The following is a 14,668-nucleotide window of genomic DNA, read 5'->3' on the forward strand; positions in this document are numbered from 1 at the left end:
CAGTGCGTGCATGCTCTAAGTAAACCTGTTCGTTTTTATTCAATCCAAATATGAACAGAAATATATTATTTGTGGTATATATTATGATACTTATAGTGCTTACTTGCGATGTAATGTGTAAATTCAAGAATGCGTTATGTGTGAACTCAGACTCGTAACTGGCACTGTGTTGTCGGTCAACAGCCTAGTGCTGTACAAGTTTACTTCTCATGATCACTGAAAGGCCCGGATTTTGAGCTATTTCTGTCATGGCTATTTTTATCACAAGCTTTCCAAAAAGATGAAACTGACAACACTGCATGGACATTGGCGTCAGGTCATGTTATTATCAACTACGAAACTTTCATTAAGAGATATATATATTCAGTATCGACTCGATTTTTCCGGTTGTTATTTGACTAACTAGCCCCTTTAACAAGCAGATTTCAAAAACATTCTACTCAAAATGTTAAAGCCCTGCCTATACTTTCTAGGAAATATTGTAAACTTTCACTTACCCTGATATCAGATTTACTAGCTGTGGGCGTCAGGCTAGTGGAATAACTGTGAATTTAATACTCTGAGTGTTATCACCTTTAACATGCAGTAAAGGGAGGTAATCCAACAGGCTTATATTTCAAATTAATATCTGGATTTAAATGTTTTAGTGCTTAATGATAAAATCATTTTTATACAAATACCTGTAAATGTATATAAGCACAGTCGATAAACAAACAGAACTAATTCGCCACTGCTAAATCCTCAATCATATCTGACACAATCACAACAAAACCACAAGAGTTATCTAACTTTCTTTAGCCCATAGGAAGAAGAACTGGTGTACACATGTACTGTTAGTGTATCAAGTCATAAAATGTAACCATGCATTACCATATACTTAGGCCTGGAGTGCTCTGAATTGACCTCAGTTGAACTCCACCACTTCCAACGATTTTTGGAAAGTTCAAGGCTCATTAAGGGTAGTTGATGCTTTAACTCATTCACCCCTGAAATATCATAACCAACTATTCCAGCCTTTCAATTAGAAGAGTTCAAATGTGTCTTCAGGGGTGAATGAGTTAAAAGGCTACTACACTATATATATATTACTACAGTTAGGAGGAAACACATTGTGTAGGTGTGGGATGTTCTTTTGGTACCCCAAATATAGCATTATACACTATTACATGTTTGATACCTGTATAGGTTTCCTACAGATTTAGCTTATAAAAAAAAAATTAAAAAAAATTGCCCCAATTTTCGCATAGCTGCTACTTACATGGCTTCAAGCTTAAGTTTACAAGTGCCCTATATCCTTATAAACACCTAATTTCAGCTGAGTAATACACCGTAGTTGTAAGATAATTTTTATATTGCTTGATTTTTAGAATATTCAAAGTGACCAAAAAAAAATTTCAACCATTCCTTGACATAATTTGAAATAAAGTTCATGGTTGTTGCCAATCGTTTCTCAGTTTGATTGAGAATATTTAATTACATCTCTACTTCAAATTTATCTGATCATGAGGTTTGAAAATGAATTGCAAAGATAAATCGCAAAATATCTGCCCAATGCAGCAACATATGCAAAGGCTGCATTGGGTCTTTCCAATAGCTAGAAGGCTAATACTATTAATTACAAACTAAAATAAAAGCATAAAATTCAACATTCACTCATCATTACAAAATTGAAATTCATAAAGGAAGAACAGATTTTGATTTAGTTTGCTTTATATTATAGATGACTATTGTTAAAAATAAGTCAAAATAAAGAAAACTAAAAATAATGCATCTCTGGGACTCGGAGTCGAATAATCAGTCAGTCTACTAATTAACTGGCCATTATAAACTCTAAAACATTGTATGGATTATGAAAGTGTAAATATGTGTTACTACAAAATGATCTTTTGAAGTAAGCCTGTCTCTATACTATCAAATACTGCCCATTATTGACACTTCTTTTCCATTATATATAGGACATTTTATATGTACCACAATTATGGACATATTAACATATATACCGGTATTATCAGCCGTGTCATCAGGATTCAAAGTTAGTACTACTAATAATGTGATAAATCTCAAGATGTCTCACATGTAGACCACAAATATTCTGTACTCTTTTACAATTCACCGTCTCCAATCTGGTTCTGAACTATTGATTTTCTAAGAACATGTGTACATCATGCTTTGATCATGATTAAAGCCAAGCTTGTCCATTATTTGCAAATTGGTATTTGCCTTAATATATCCATTATGGATTCTCTGTGTCTCTACAGCTGCTGAAACACACCGATGATTAATAGCTCGTGGTGACACTATACACTCAATAATGGTGTTCAACAGGTCCTATGTATACCTACACGTTGCTAACTAAATTAATGCACACAGCATGACAGTGTCCTGTCAAACAAATTCACAAAGACACCAGACACGATACATGTAGCTAGCAACATATCAAACCAAGATTATGTGATCAGCACCAGGTAACACAAAGACTATCACCCTGGTATATGTAACACAATGACATATATATCACCCTGGTAACACAATGACTTACATCCTGGTAACACCAAGACATATGATCCTGGTTACACCATGACATATACAGTATATATACACCACCCTGGTAACACAATGACTAACACCCTGGTAACACAATGACTAACACCCTGGTAACACCATGACATATATATATACCACCCTGGTAACACAATGACTAACACCCTGGTTACACAAAGACATATGATCCTGGTAACACCATGACATATATATATACCAACCTGGTAACACAATGACTAACACCCTGGAAACACAATGACTAACACCCTGGTAACACCATGACATATATATACCACCCTGGTAACACAAGGAGTAACACCCTGGTAACACAATGACTAACACCCTGGTTACACAATGACTAACACCCTGGTTATACCATGACATATATTTACCACCCTGGTAGCACAATGACTAACACCCTGGTAACACAAAGACTAACACCCTGGCAACACAAAGACTAACACCCTGGTAACACAAAGACTAACACCCTGGTAAGTTGGTAACACAATGACATGTGCACACCATGCCACATCAAGGTTTACAGTACTAGGTCACAACACCAGGTTATAACATGATAGCACAAAGTCACATGAAAACATTACCTCAAACAAAAACCTATTAATAAGACATTGTACAGTAATCACATTAAAGCTATATTTACATCAAATGAAACCAACACAAGTGTTACAGGGTCCGAAGATTTGATAATGCTATCGGGATATCGCTAGGATGTCTCAGTGGAACCATATATAGTCACCGACACGTTAACTGGTGGCAGTAGATGTCATTTTCATGTCTTAGTAACGAAAACGAAAATTATCACCGCCAGACACCATTGTTATCTCGCTAAAAATGCTCTGTTATTGTGACAAGTCGACTTAGTTTTGGCTCTAGGTCAACTTGTTGTTAACTGAAGTTGACATAACTATATCTCACCACAAAGATAGCGGAGGAAATATGCCACCATTATATTTCTTTATGAAATCAATATACTTTGTTATTACGGCCTTGGGACCCAACATAAATATCGTCTAGAACTACCATTTTCAGACTGTCTCAGCTTTAATGACCTGTGTGAAGGGTAAACTCCAACCAAAAATATTTTGATATAACATTATTTAATCGGAATCAAAATATGAATGTCCCAGGACTCAGAAGGATTGTCCTCTAATAACATACTGATATTTATTACAGCATTCAAAGTTCAGCACGGACAAAAATCATTTGAATTACGATAAATATTTAGTTTTTACAAGTAAAATAAACAATCAAATCACACGATCGAGTCACAACATACATCTTTATGTTAAATTCACATCCAGATAGCTCACACCATCAGCTTTTTTTCAATTTTAAATTAAAAGGGCTGAACAAGTTAAAATTTGCCAATTTGATGATCATCTGTGTATTTTTTCAAATTTGTGTTTCTATATTATATAGTAACTTTACAGTCACTAAGACTGGGTTGATTCAGTGGATATATACAAATATAGGACAAGAGGTGAATTCAAGGTCAGCACTAGATCTACTGCCATTGACTGTATGTAAAACTTTTAAAATAGCATTACATTTGACATTCAGGATTTGGAAACAATGTACAACAAACAAGCCAGATGTCTGAACTGAGGTATTTTTTTTTTTTAAATGGTGTGGATTTGGGTCAGCGACAACCTAATTGGAAAGCATTTTCGATATCATGGACTTGCCTAATTAATTGGAAATATGCTGTGTAAATTTAAAAAGGGAAATTGAGAAAGTTTTTAATATTTACAGTATATATGCAAAAATACATACACATTTTGATTCATGGATCTCCAAACGCAGCTGTAAAACTTGTGCTAGCTAGCCTGTTTAAAAGGTGCATCCGGAAGTAGGCAATAATACTGATATCTCGTGTATTTCTATGATTTGAAATTGTTTTGCTTCAAGTTGATATGAGCCAAGCTTTGACCTTTACTGAAGCAGCTTATCAGGGTTTGGCGAAGAGAAGGGCAACATTCAAATAGTATATCTTGCAGAAATTTGTTTACATCTTCATGTAGATGGATATACCATATCTGCTAGATAAATGTGAAAGATTCAAAATGTGTATGCATCTGATCAATGTGCAATGTGTATCACAATACAATGTTACTGTAAACTCTGGGTTGTAAAACTTATCTCAAAATAGCCCAACACAAGTTGGCACGAAACAGGAACTTGTCTGGGGCATTAAATCCATTCAAAATGACAATATTACTTGGAAAGGAGCAAAAACATGCATGCTCATGGTAAGTGTGTATAGCATATCGCCTGGACCTCAAGTTGGTTGTGTATACCGGTACCCCTGTAGGTTGGGCAAGTGGATTTCTACTGACCTGTATATTATTGATAAAAGTACAGCAAAATACTATGAGGCTGCTTCTGCTTCCCCTAGCAAAAAGGTGTTTAATTTTGCTAAAATGAAGACCCCCCCCCCCCCCCCTCCCAAAATTTCGATAAAATTAATGCTATATTTTATAAATCTGGAACAGGCTGTTATAAAAACATGATCACAGATAAATGATACAGGTATGACTATATATCATAAACAAGGTATGATGATATCATAATTGTCCCAGCCATGAAATAATATACTATATTTATCCTGCAATAAGCCCATGCCTGATAATAAGCCCAGTACCCTTTACACGATAACAGTTCTTTGGAAGTACCAACAAATGGTATTTCTAGTCACACTGAAACCTAGATATCACCCAGATTATACAGAGACCAAACTTTAAGTGTTGCAGGGGAGGCAGCAGACCCCCCACCCCCCACCCCAATCCATGTTTCCTAAAGGTTTTTTTCCATAATGAAGAAACACATATTTATCATTTCCATTAAAACTAGACAATGTGACTCCCTCCCCAGTGGGAATTGGGTAAAGAATTTAACACAATTTTCACATTACAATCTACCGCTGGTATATATGGAAACTGTTTTATTGCAGCAATTTTTGTATAAGAGGTGATTTTTTTTCTTTTTTAAAGTACTAGTTCAGCCAATGATCCCACTTCAATGTTTTCCCTAGCTAAAAAGTGCCTTATTTTCCCAAAATGATCAAAATCTGAGGAATATATTACCTATTTCAATACAAATATGTAATGCTATATTTTCCCTATTCATAAAGGAACAGGCTGTTGTAAAATTAAGTTGACAAGAACACTGCATACCATTAACTGCCATTATGATAATTCCAATGAAGTTTTTAATCAATTTTGATTGAAAATACAAAATAATTCTAGATGAGTTATTTCCCTTGATCAAACTTCCATTCCTTTCCCAGAGTGGTGTGGTTTGGCTTGTAGTGTTTTACGTTATATTAGCAGTTAGTTATTTATGAATGAGTCAGGTTTTGGTGGTGGAGGAAAAACAAGAGTGACTGGACAAAAAAAAACACCGATCTCCAGTCAGTACCTGGTGACTGACCTATTCCCTTTGGACCCCTCCCCTAGCACCCCGAGACTGGACGGGATCTAACCGAATCATTTCCTACTGAAAAATACCGGGTTTAATCTCCCCTTAAAAAACTACAGTATTCATCATACACGCTCTCCAGGAGGGAACGGTTGACCCAATTGTTATAAAATCTACATTTTATTTAAAACACCTCATCCATTAAGTGTATTCTATTCTAACACACCTAGAGTCTTGATAAACATTTTTTTTTTAAATTTTGGTTAATTATCCCCATTTTGACCCCACTCGAACCTCAGGCCTCAGGGGTACATACATTTTAATACCATCAAACTGCAATCCCTTTTTAATAATTTCAATCATATTTTCGTTGTCTCAAGTGAATAACGTCAATTCAGCAGTCATACCCACCACAATGTATAACGTTGTAATTGCATGCAAGTGCAGTCATAACCACCACAATGTATAACGTTGTAATTACAAGCATGTGTCTAAGTGCTCTGAGGTAATGTATTTATAGTAAAGATATCTGATCAGATCTGATATTTACAGTCACACACTGACACACAGCTGTATCACTGTTGAATAGAAGCAGTCTGTATAATAGAAACATGTATGAACAGCTGACCATGATGTTCAACTCTTCACATAAAGTTATCCCTGTGGCAGTATATGCACCAGTCCTTGGGCTCAATTCAGTGGTCTTTATTAAGATTATATCAGTAACATTAATATCACATTACAAGCTAGGGTAGCAGCCTCCAGATGGATTGACATGTTGATATACTAAGGAGGCGTGTGTATATATATACATTTTTAATAGCCTAGAAATTGAACTAAAGTAATTTTATAATTATAGATGAGAGCAATCAAGATACATTTGAACACATATAAATCTAGTAGATGAGAAGTTTTGTATATAAACACTTGCCAAACCATAATCATAAGCACTTATAATTATGTTATTAACCCTTTCACCACTGTAGACCATAATGGACTCATCCATAGCAATGCCTGGTAGAGTCTACTAAAGTTACATAGGGGTGAAAGGGTTAAGAAGTTGTTTAAAAGTGTGTTTTTTATACATTTGACCCCTGTGACCTTGAAACTTTTTCAAGATCATTCATTTGAAAACCTTGGTCGCCCTTCATCAAAGCATAGTATGTATTCTGCTGGTCAAATATGTATCACCGCCTAAAATGTATAGGCCACTCGGTTATTCAGAAGAATTTGTTGAAACGTTTTGAACAAATTGACCTTTGACCATGCATATTAATGCTCACTAGTCCTTTCAGACTGAAACTACATGTCAATGACTAAAGAAGCATTGCAAAAACTGATACAATCAATATACTTTAATTTCTTAAAACAAATCAATCATAAGTTTAAATTGGGACGTGACAAAGAAATCTTTAACTTCAGTGGTGATTTTTGTTTGTTGTCTTATCCCTGACAGTTTAAGGGGATGATTATTTTTGTCATATCTTTATTCATTTCAGTCACAATATATACCTCCATTAACAGTGGTCATATTTGTTAACAAATGCATGTTTCTCACATTCATATTTATATAATATTGTCATTCATATTTATATGACTTTTTCTTAACATTACAATTTAGTGTGTGCTGTATATTCTGCCCCGGACTTATCTCTGTCTAGTGGGCGATAATTGCAAGGTGATCTCTCCAAGTCCCAGCTTAAGCGCGAGACACACCTCTGAAGAGAGAGGGATAAAAATGTATGAAACCTAAATGTTACAGTGATATTGATAAAATATTAACAGAATCTTGTCACATATTTTAAATCTTTCAATGCCATTATTCTGAGCTATAAACCTGAGACTCCAATCCTCCTTGCATTTTCCTGGGACATTTCAAATAATAATTTTTTGGGGCGGAAAAATAAATTCATGTGTATAATGGTTTTCCAGACATTATTTTTATCATAGTAGACCTTCAAGTTTTAAGTCTATTTAATAGATGGACATTGTTAAATTGTCATTATGTTTAACCTATATAAATATGTTATGAATATGATCGAGTTTAAAATATTCCCCTTTCTTGTTTTATAGGTATAACGTTAGTGCAGGCAAATTTGCCATGCACCCAAATTTGCCACCCTGTGACGAAAATGCCATATGACGTCATAATACATAAGATGTGACGTAAATAACATCACCATAGTCTTTAACACAGTTACAGCCTTCAAATATTTTGACAAGAAGAGGTATAAGGGAAAGGCTATACTTTTAATCAAAACAGTTATGAAATATCTTGTAACACAACGAATCTTAAAAATTTGGTCTGTTTGACGGACATCTCATCAACTAAACTCATTAATCTGAGGCCAGTTGGTTGTTATTAGTGTAAATTTATTACATACACATAAAAAATACCCAAATCTTAACGCTAACTGCAGTTAATGCAAGTTAATTGTTTTTCTACAAGTGTACTTTTGGAACATGTACAATGTACTGACGATCCACTGCGTGTTTATGGAAATGACGATCGAAAAGATTCGCGATTTGATAATTCGTCAGTTTCCATTTTCATGCAATGTGTATTTAGAATACAATCAACCAGTATCTTTTTAAAAGTATTGTTTGCGTCTTACGTTCAACAATATTACAACACTTAAATTAAAATACCATCTAGAAATTTTCTAGATTTATATCTGAAAGGAATTTGTTGTATGCCTGAAAGTATACTGCTGTATAATCGCATGCTGATTGTACGTAAAGAGAAAGACAGTTACCAAAGACTGATTTTTATATGAAAAAGTAAGTACATTTACAACAACTGGCCGGGCAGTCTTTGTTGAATAAATGTTCAAGCCCAAGAAAATCGTTTTTGTCAGATATTTCCCGTTGACGTTCAAGACTATCGGAGACGTACATGTGACAAATTATCCAAAATGTTGGGGGTGGGGGGGCGAACGTTGAAAGCGCTGGACCCTCTCATCCTGACCCGATGAAGCTTGTAATATTGGACAGCGATTTAGAATTTTATATTTGTTAAGGACAAAGTCTTTATTGCGTATCATGCAAACATTGACATCATCTCAGCCGATACCCGTCATCTATTTTAAACAACATTAAAATTAAGTTACCGAAAACTTACTATCACAACTAAGAAAAGCCATGTATTTCAATGTTAATCATTGTTACACACACACATTTGGAGCTGTTCGTATCAGTACGGCTTGTGTAACATAAACATACAAAAGTTTACATTTAAACACATAGATTACTTGTAAATTAGTTAAATGTTTGAAGGTGGCGAAACTGCCTGCACATTTGAGAAAAACCATGGAAGGCCTGATGACGTCACAAATGTTGCTGCGTGACGTCATTCAGGCACTTGTTTACAACGATGTTTATTTATAGGCATTTCAGTCGAATCTTCTTCTGTATTGGTGCTCGTCGGCATTTTGATACATTCCTATTTGGTCGAATTATTAACAGAAACCCTTACTAATGTGACGAATTTGCCTTCACTGACGTTAGTTTTTCAGAGGGTGAAAACAGAAATAAACACTCAATATGTGTTTAAGACTTTCATGTTAAGTTATTCTGAGCACTGTTGTGAATGTTTTTTTCTTCTAAATGCATAGCACAGACATCATTTATCTTTACGTCTGTAAACATTTCATATATCAATTATCACAACAGTCTGCTGAGAATTGTCACTTTTTGTGTACTACGGATGAAGAGAGTGAACTGATGATTTGATTGGTCAGTTTCTCGGTCAATTATTCCAACATGGAGGACCACATGTTCTCCCATGCAGTTCTTACAATTTAGTAAACAATCACGAAAATGTATCTCTTGAACATTTCTAGGAAGTATGATGGCATTATTATGTTATTTCACATATTTCTATAACAATATACAAATGAGATACGAGGCCTGATTCCCACACCATGATTAACATGTGACTTTATAGTGATGTTTATAACCATGATGGTACACTAAATATAATCAGCTGTTGTGATTTGTTGAAGATATAGTAAATACTAGGTTTCTTGTATTTGCGATTGTTTTGACAGCGACAAGTTCTGTTAAAACACTTAGTATCAAACATTAAACAACGATCATGTACAAAAATAGGACAAAATATGACCCGAGCTTGCCTTCCCACGGCACGAGATGCCGCCCGAGCGGTTTCGCCAGAGCCTGCCCGTTTTATTTTTACTGCAGCAGCAGTCTCCAGCTAACAGTATGATGTCGTTTAAATCAGACATATTTCTAAACATGCCAAACGTAATACCAGGTCACTGTCAGTTACTATGCATACCCACACTTACCTTTTTGCCGAAAAATCCATCCCTGTTCAGAATGCTAGCCCACCTGAAAATATGGCTGCGTCACGGACGAGCAGGCTTCATGCCATACTTCGATCACATTTTGTGACGTAAAATCACAGTAAGAACAGTTTATACTCGTAACATCAGCTTCTTTATATCTTAAAGCTTGCTATGACATTGAAAGTGTCTTGATCAAGTGCCTACAAAACGAGAAAACATCTAACATTCTCTATACTTACGTTAATAAGTCGGCAGTTGCAATCGTAATCCGGGCATTTTCGTATGACCCCGTTGTAAGGTCATGGTCAAAACTAATGTGTGTACGTAACTACACTACTACAAGTACATGGCTAAGTAGCAACAGAGGTAACTTCTAAATATATCTCAATTCAGGAATTCCAATAGTATACGTGAGACTGAATAACTTAAACTTATCATCTCTATATTCTTATCTCGGTAATAATAATTAAAAAAATGGTTGTCTATTTGAGACGCCCTTATGAAAAAGGTGTTTAGACCGGCGCATGGTATGAAATTTAAGACCAAACACCATATAAGACAATTAACACACGTAAATCATTCAGGATGAATCGAATGACACATGTGCAACGGAAGGAATATACATTTCTTAGTGTTTGTACAAATGAACAAAACGCTATAATCGGACCACTTGACTAGTACATTTGTAATTAGCATGCATGTAACGGTTCACAAAAGTACATACAGGCGGTTACCTGGATTTATGAACTTATTTTGGATGATCATAGGAATCACTGTTGAACATCCATCAATGAAAGTGGATTATCAAATTGCTAATTTTATACACCAAGCACCTGTTCCACCTTATGCAGATATAACCCTAACAGTTATGGCCTGGACCCACGGACCATATATATTGTATATATTGTTGTTGGTTTATTCAAATATTTATCTAAGGTATGAAAAACATGTCTCATCTGAACAACATACATAGTTAAATAAAAAATATATATTCTGGATTGAATTTTTCAAAGTCTACGTGTTTAGCTACAGAAATGTACACGTCACCATATTTTACCGGGGTTAAAATAACGTTATTTTACTGGTCAGATATGCAGCATTCCTTTGTCTTAAATGTCATCTCGAAGTTTTCCCCCTTTTTATCGCTCTCATATAGCCTACAGGCAGAACTCAAGTTTAGTCAATATTTCAACCCTAAATGGCAACAATTTCAACAAAAAGTTGAAAATTATATTACTTTTTTGAAGAAAAAAACCCGATTCTGTGAACTTCAGTTATTAAAGTTATAATATGAAAAAATAATATCAATTTGTTTTTGTGCCACAATGCATGAAATAGAATAAAAATCCATCGACAAATTGGTCCAGCAAAAAAATCAGCTGTCTAGCATTGCTTATATGCATAATTGAGTATGAATATTTAAAAAAAAAACGAGTTTTTTAACCCCCTTTCTCAGGTTCACATAACCACGTATTCACCTCAACAAAGTTCATAATTGATAAATGTATCATATAATATGACATCTAATTAGATCTGAATCAGTTATGATGTATTTGATATACGTATACACAAGGATGTTAATTATCAGTTTACATGAAAATATAATCTTGAATTCAAAATTAGGCAAACATGTCCAAATAAAATAAAATAAAATGTAAAATGTAAAAATCAGTGACGCCTTTATTCATCACTGAAGGTGAGTTACTCTTGCACTTATCAAGGAGACAAACTTCGAGTACAATTGCTTTTTTTGTTTTTGTTTTTAATTTTTCATCTGTGAAAATATGCAAATGCACGTGACCAGCTTAAACAAATCATTGAACGCTCTTTCTTGAAGCATGGAATTAAAAAATGTATCTTCTGTATTTGTCTTTTATTGAGTTTGCTGAGGTGATTTTATGCTTGAGATGTTGTTCATAGTTTTAAAAAAAGTATCTGTATCATTCAACTTGTTCTAAGTATCTTGATAATTGTTGTAAAATAAGTTTTGGCACTATCTTTATAGGTTTATTGAAAAATTCAGATTACAGAAAAAAAAATATTCACCAGTTTTCCTGTGTCTTCAAGCCAAAGGTAATTCTTAATTTCTAACTGTACTTAAAACATATTTCATTGCCAATTAATTTGATCAAGGGATTGGGCACATGTTAATACATCTTATTTCATTTGCTTGGCAGAGTGTGTCGATAATTATAATGTATACTTCATCCCGGCTGGTCACCTGTTCTAGGATTCTAGGAACGAGAACACGTCACACCTGCGTTGCATTACCTTTAAGGTACATATCAGGATAGCTGCGGGAACCGTAGCTTCTATGTCCGATTTTTTTATTTTTTTTTATTTTTATTGTTATCGGACCATAGATAACAATAAAAATAAAAAAAAATAAAAAAAATCGGACATAGAAGCTACGGTTCCCGCAGCTAATATCAGGATAGTATATTTTGACTTATAAATATTGCACCAGACACTCATGGATAATCAATTATGTAAATATAGGATCTTATTACCATCAGCCGACAAAATCTGATTGAGATCCGGCCGAGTTGAGAGGACCGAAATTTCGTTCTGTGACCTTCGGGAATACATGTTGTGGAAAAGCAACGGTCTGATGGCGGAACGATTTGCCACCAAAAGCCGAAGCCATTGCTACATTGAAAAAGAAAATTTAAACTGATCTTTTTGTCAGAAAAGCTCTTGATGGATGTGGTGATTTTAACAAGCTCCGTAATCTACGTTTTTAAAACCTGCCAACATAGGAGGTTACAACTGTCAGGCGCGTTGCCGCCTGTACACAGGGGAATCAACCACATTTTCAAACAGAAACGCAAAACAAAAGCATTTTTTGTTGTTCTCACTTGTTCGCCTACCAAGGCCCTGTCCTAGACTCACTCCTAAATGAATCCACTCCGAACAAGAGCTAGGTACCTGATCAACTGACTAGATCTAGGCTAGCTACCTTCTGCCTGGCTAAGTATATCGTCCCTGACTCCGCTTGCATTTCTTAACAGCGGTCTAATATAAGCTATGTAGAATCTTACGGAAACATATTAATTTCATTCACTGTACTTCGTTCATGATTGGTTTAGAGTCTATGATGTCCTTAAGAAACATGTTTTTTTTATGTTTATGAGCGAATTCTGTCTTACAAGCTGACCACAACGGGTATAGGGACTGTTGCATGACAGTCCGGAGTACCCAGACATTCTAAACTTCATTCATGAGGTTAGACCGTAGCTGATCATTGTCTACAGAGGATTACTCGGATAACCAACGATGCTTTCAAATAAAGTATTTAACACCTGGAAAACGATGACTAGATATAGAAAATATCAAGGCATGTATTTTAAATTGATTTATCGATGTAGATAAAACAAGTAATAAAATAATTTGTACTACTTCTAAATATACGATGTCTGCCAAAACTACGTTCGAAGAAATTGTGCTTCGTACTCACTTCTACGCAGTGATTCGCTAATGCCGTAACAATTGTACTTCAGAGGGTTTGTAACGTGCAGCCTTTAGGAGGCTGGTGCCGTCGAAACTGAGCCGTGGTTTGCATGGAAGTTTGTTGTTTTCAATACAATTAGTGTTTCCGTTTTTCTTGGAACGAAGCACATCAACCATATTTTTTAACCCAAAGATTTAACTGTTAAAACCATGATTTATTACTCCCTTGTCCCTAGGTGATGAACGATCTGAAGTTGCATCTTCACAAAAAGTCTAAATTGTGTGTGTCAAAAGAGTGTTTTATTGTTCTGAAAATAGAAAAAATGTGTTCCGAGCTTGATTTATTTCGAACGTTATTCTCCCATTTTCCGGTATTTGCATTTGCTCAAACGGAAAACAAAACAGATTACAGAGTTTAAAATTTCATATTACGAGTGTAATAGAGATATTTTTATTTAAATATTTGGATATTATCATTAAACACAATGATAACTTTTTAATCATCATGTGGAGGCACGGAAACTAATTGTTTAAACTGTACTACCATATATTTTATATACTACATATATATATGAAGTTCTATATAAAGTTAGAAATAGAACTATCCAAATCAACTTTTTTTTATTTTGCTATTACAGCCAATTTTAATATATGTAAAACGAATTGAAAAATGAATAATTTTAAAAAAAAGATAATGAAAATATATAAAGCAAGAAAAATAAATAAATAACAAGAAAGACTGAAGTGTGGAGAAAGCCGTAATTAGTACTCAAAGTCGATTAACTAGCATAAAATCTGAACGCATACGCATCATTTTGGTAGCAAATATGTACATGATTATATCACGTGTTTGTATCCTGTAAGATTTTGTTAGAAACAATTGGCATGAAAAGAAACAAACGGACATTGGCGTGCAAACACTTCATTCGAGC

General features: G+C 34.6%; 1 protein-coding gene across 2 annotated transcripts in view; it reads right to left on the minus strand.

Annotated features, from left to right (window-relative positions):
• Positions 1-10,568, minus strand: part of LOC110464951 (nuclear receptor ROR-beta-like) — a 52,743-nt gene extending 42,175 nt beyond the window's left edge. Inside the window, exon 1 of one of the 2 annotated variants that reach the window (XM_021520446.1) lies at positions 10,526-10,568. The gene's annotated coding sequence lies outside the window, so the exon portion shown is untranslated. The other variant, XM_021520448.1, reaches the window with a different exon arrangement.
• Positions 10,569-14,668: the final 4,100 nt, after the last annotated feature.

This window comes from Mizuhopecten yessoensis, unplaced genomic scaffold, assembly GCF_002113885.1.
Source record: "Mizuhopecten yessoensis strain PY_sf001 unplaced genomic scaffold, ASM211388v2 scaffold11043, whole genome shotgun sequence".
Taxonomy (NCBI): domain Eukaryota; kingdom Metazoa; phylum Mollusca; class Bivalvia; order Pectinida; family Pectinidae; genus Mizuhopecten; species Mizuhopecten yessoensis.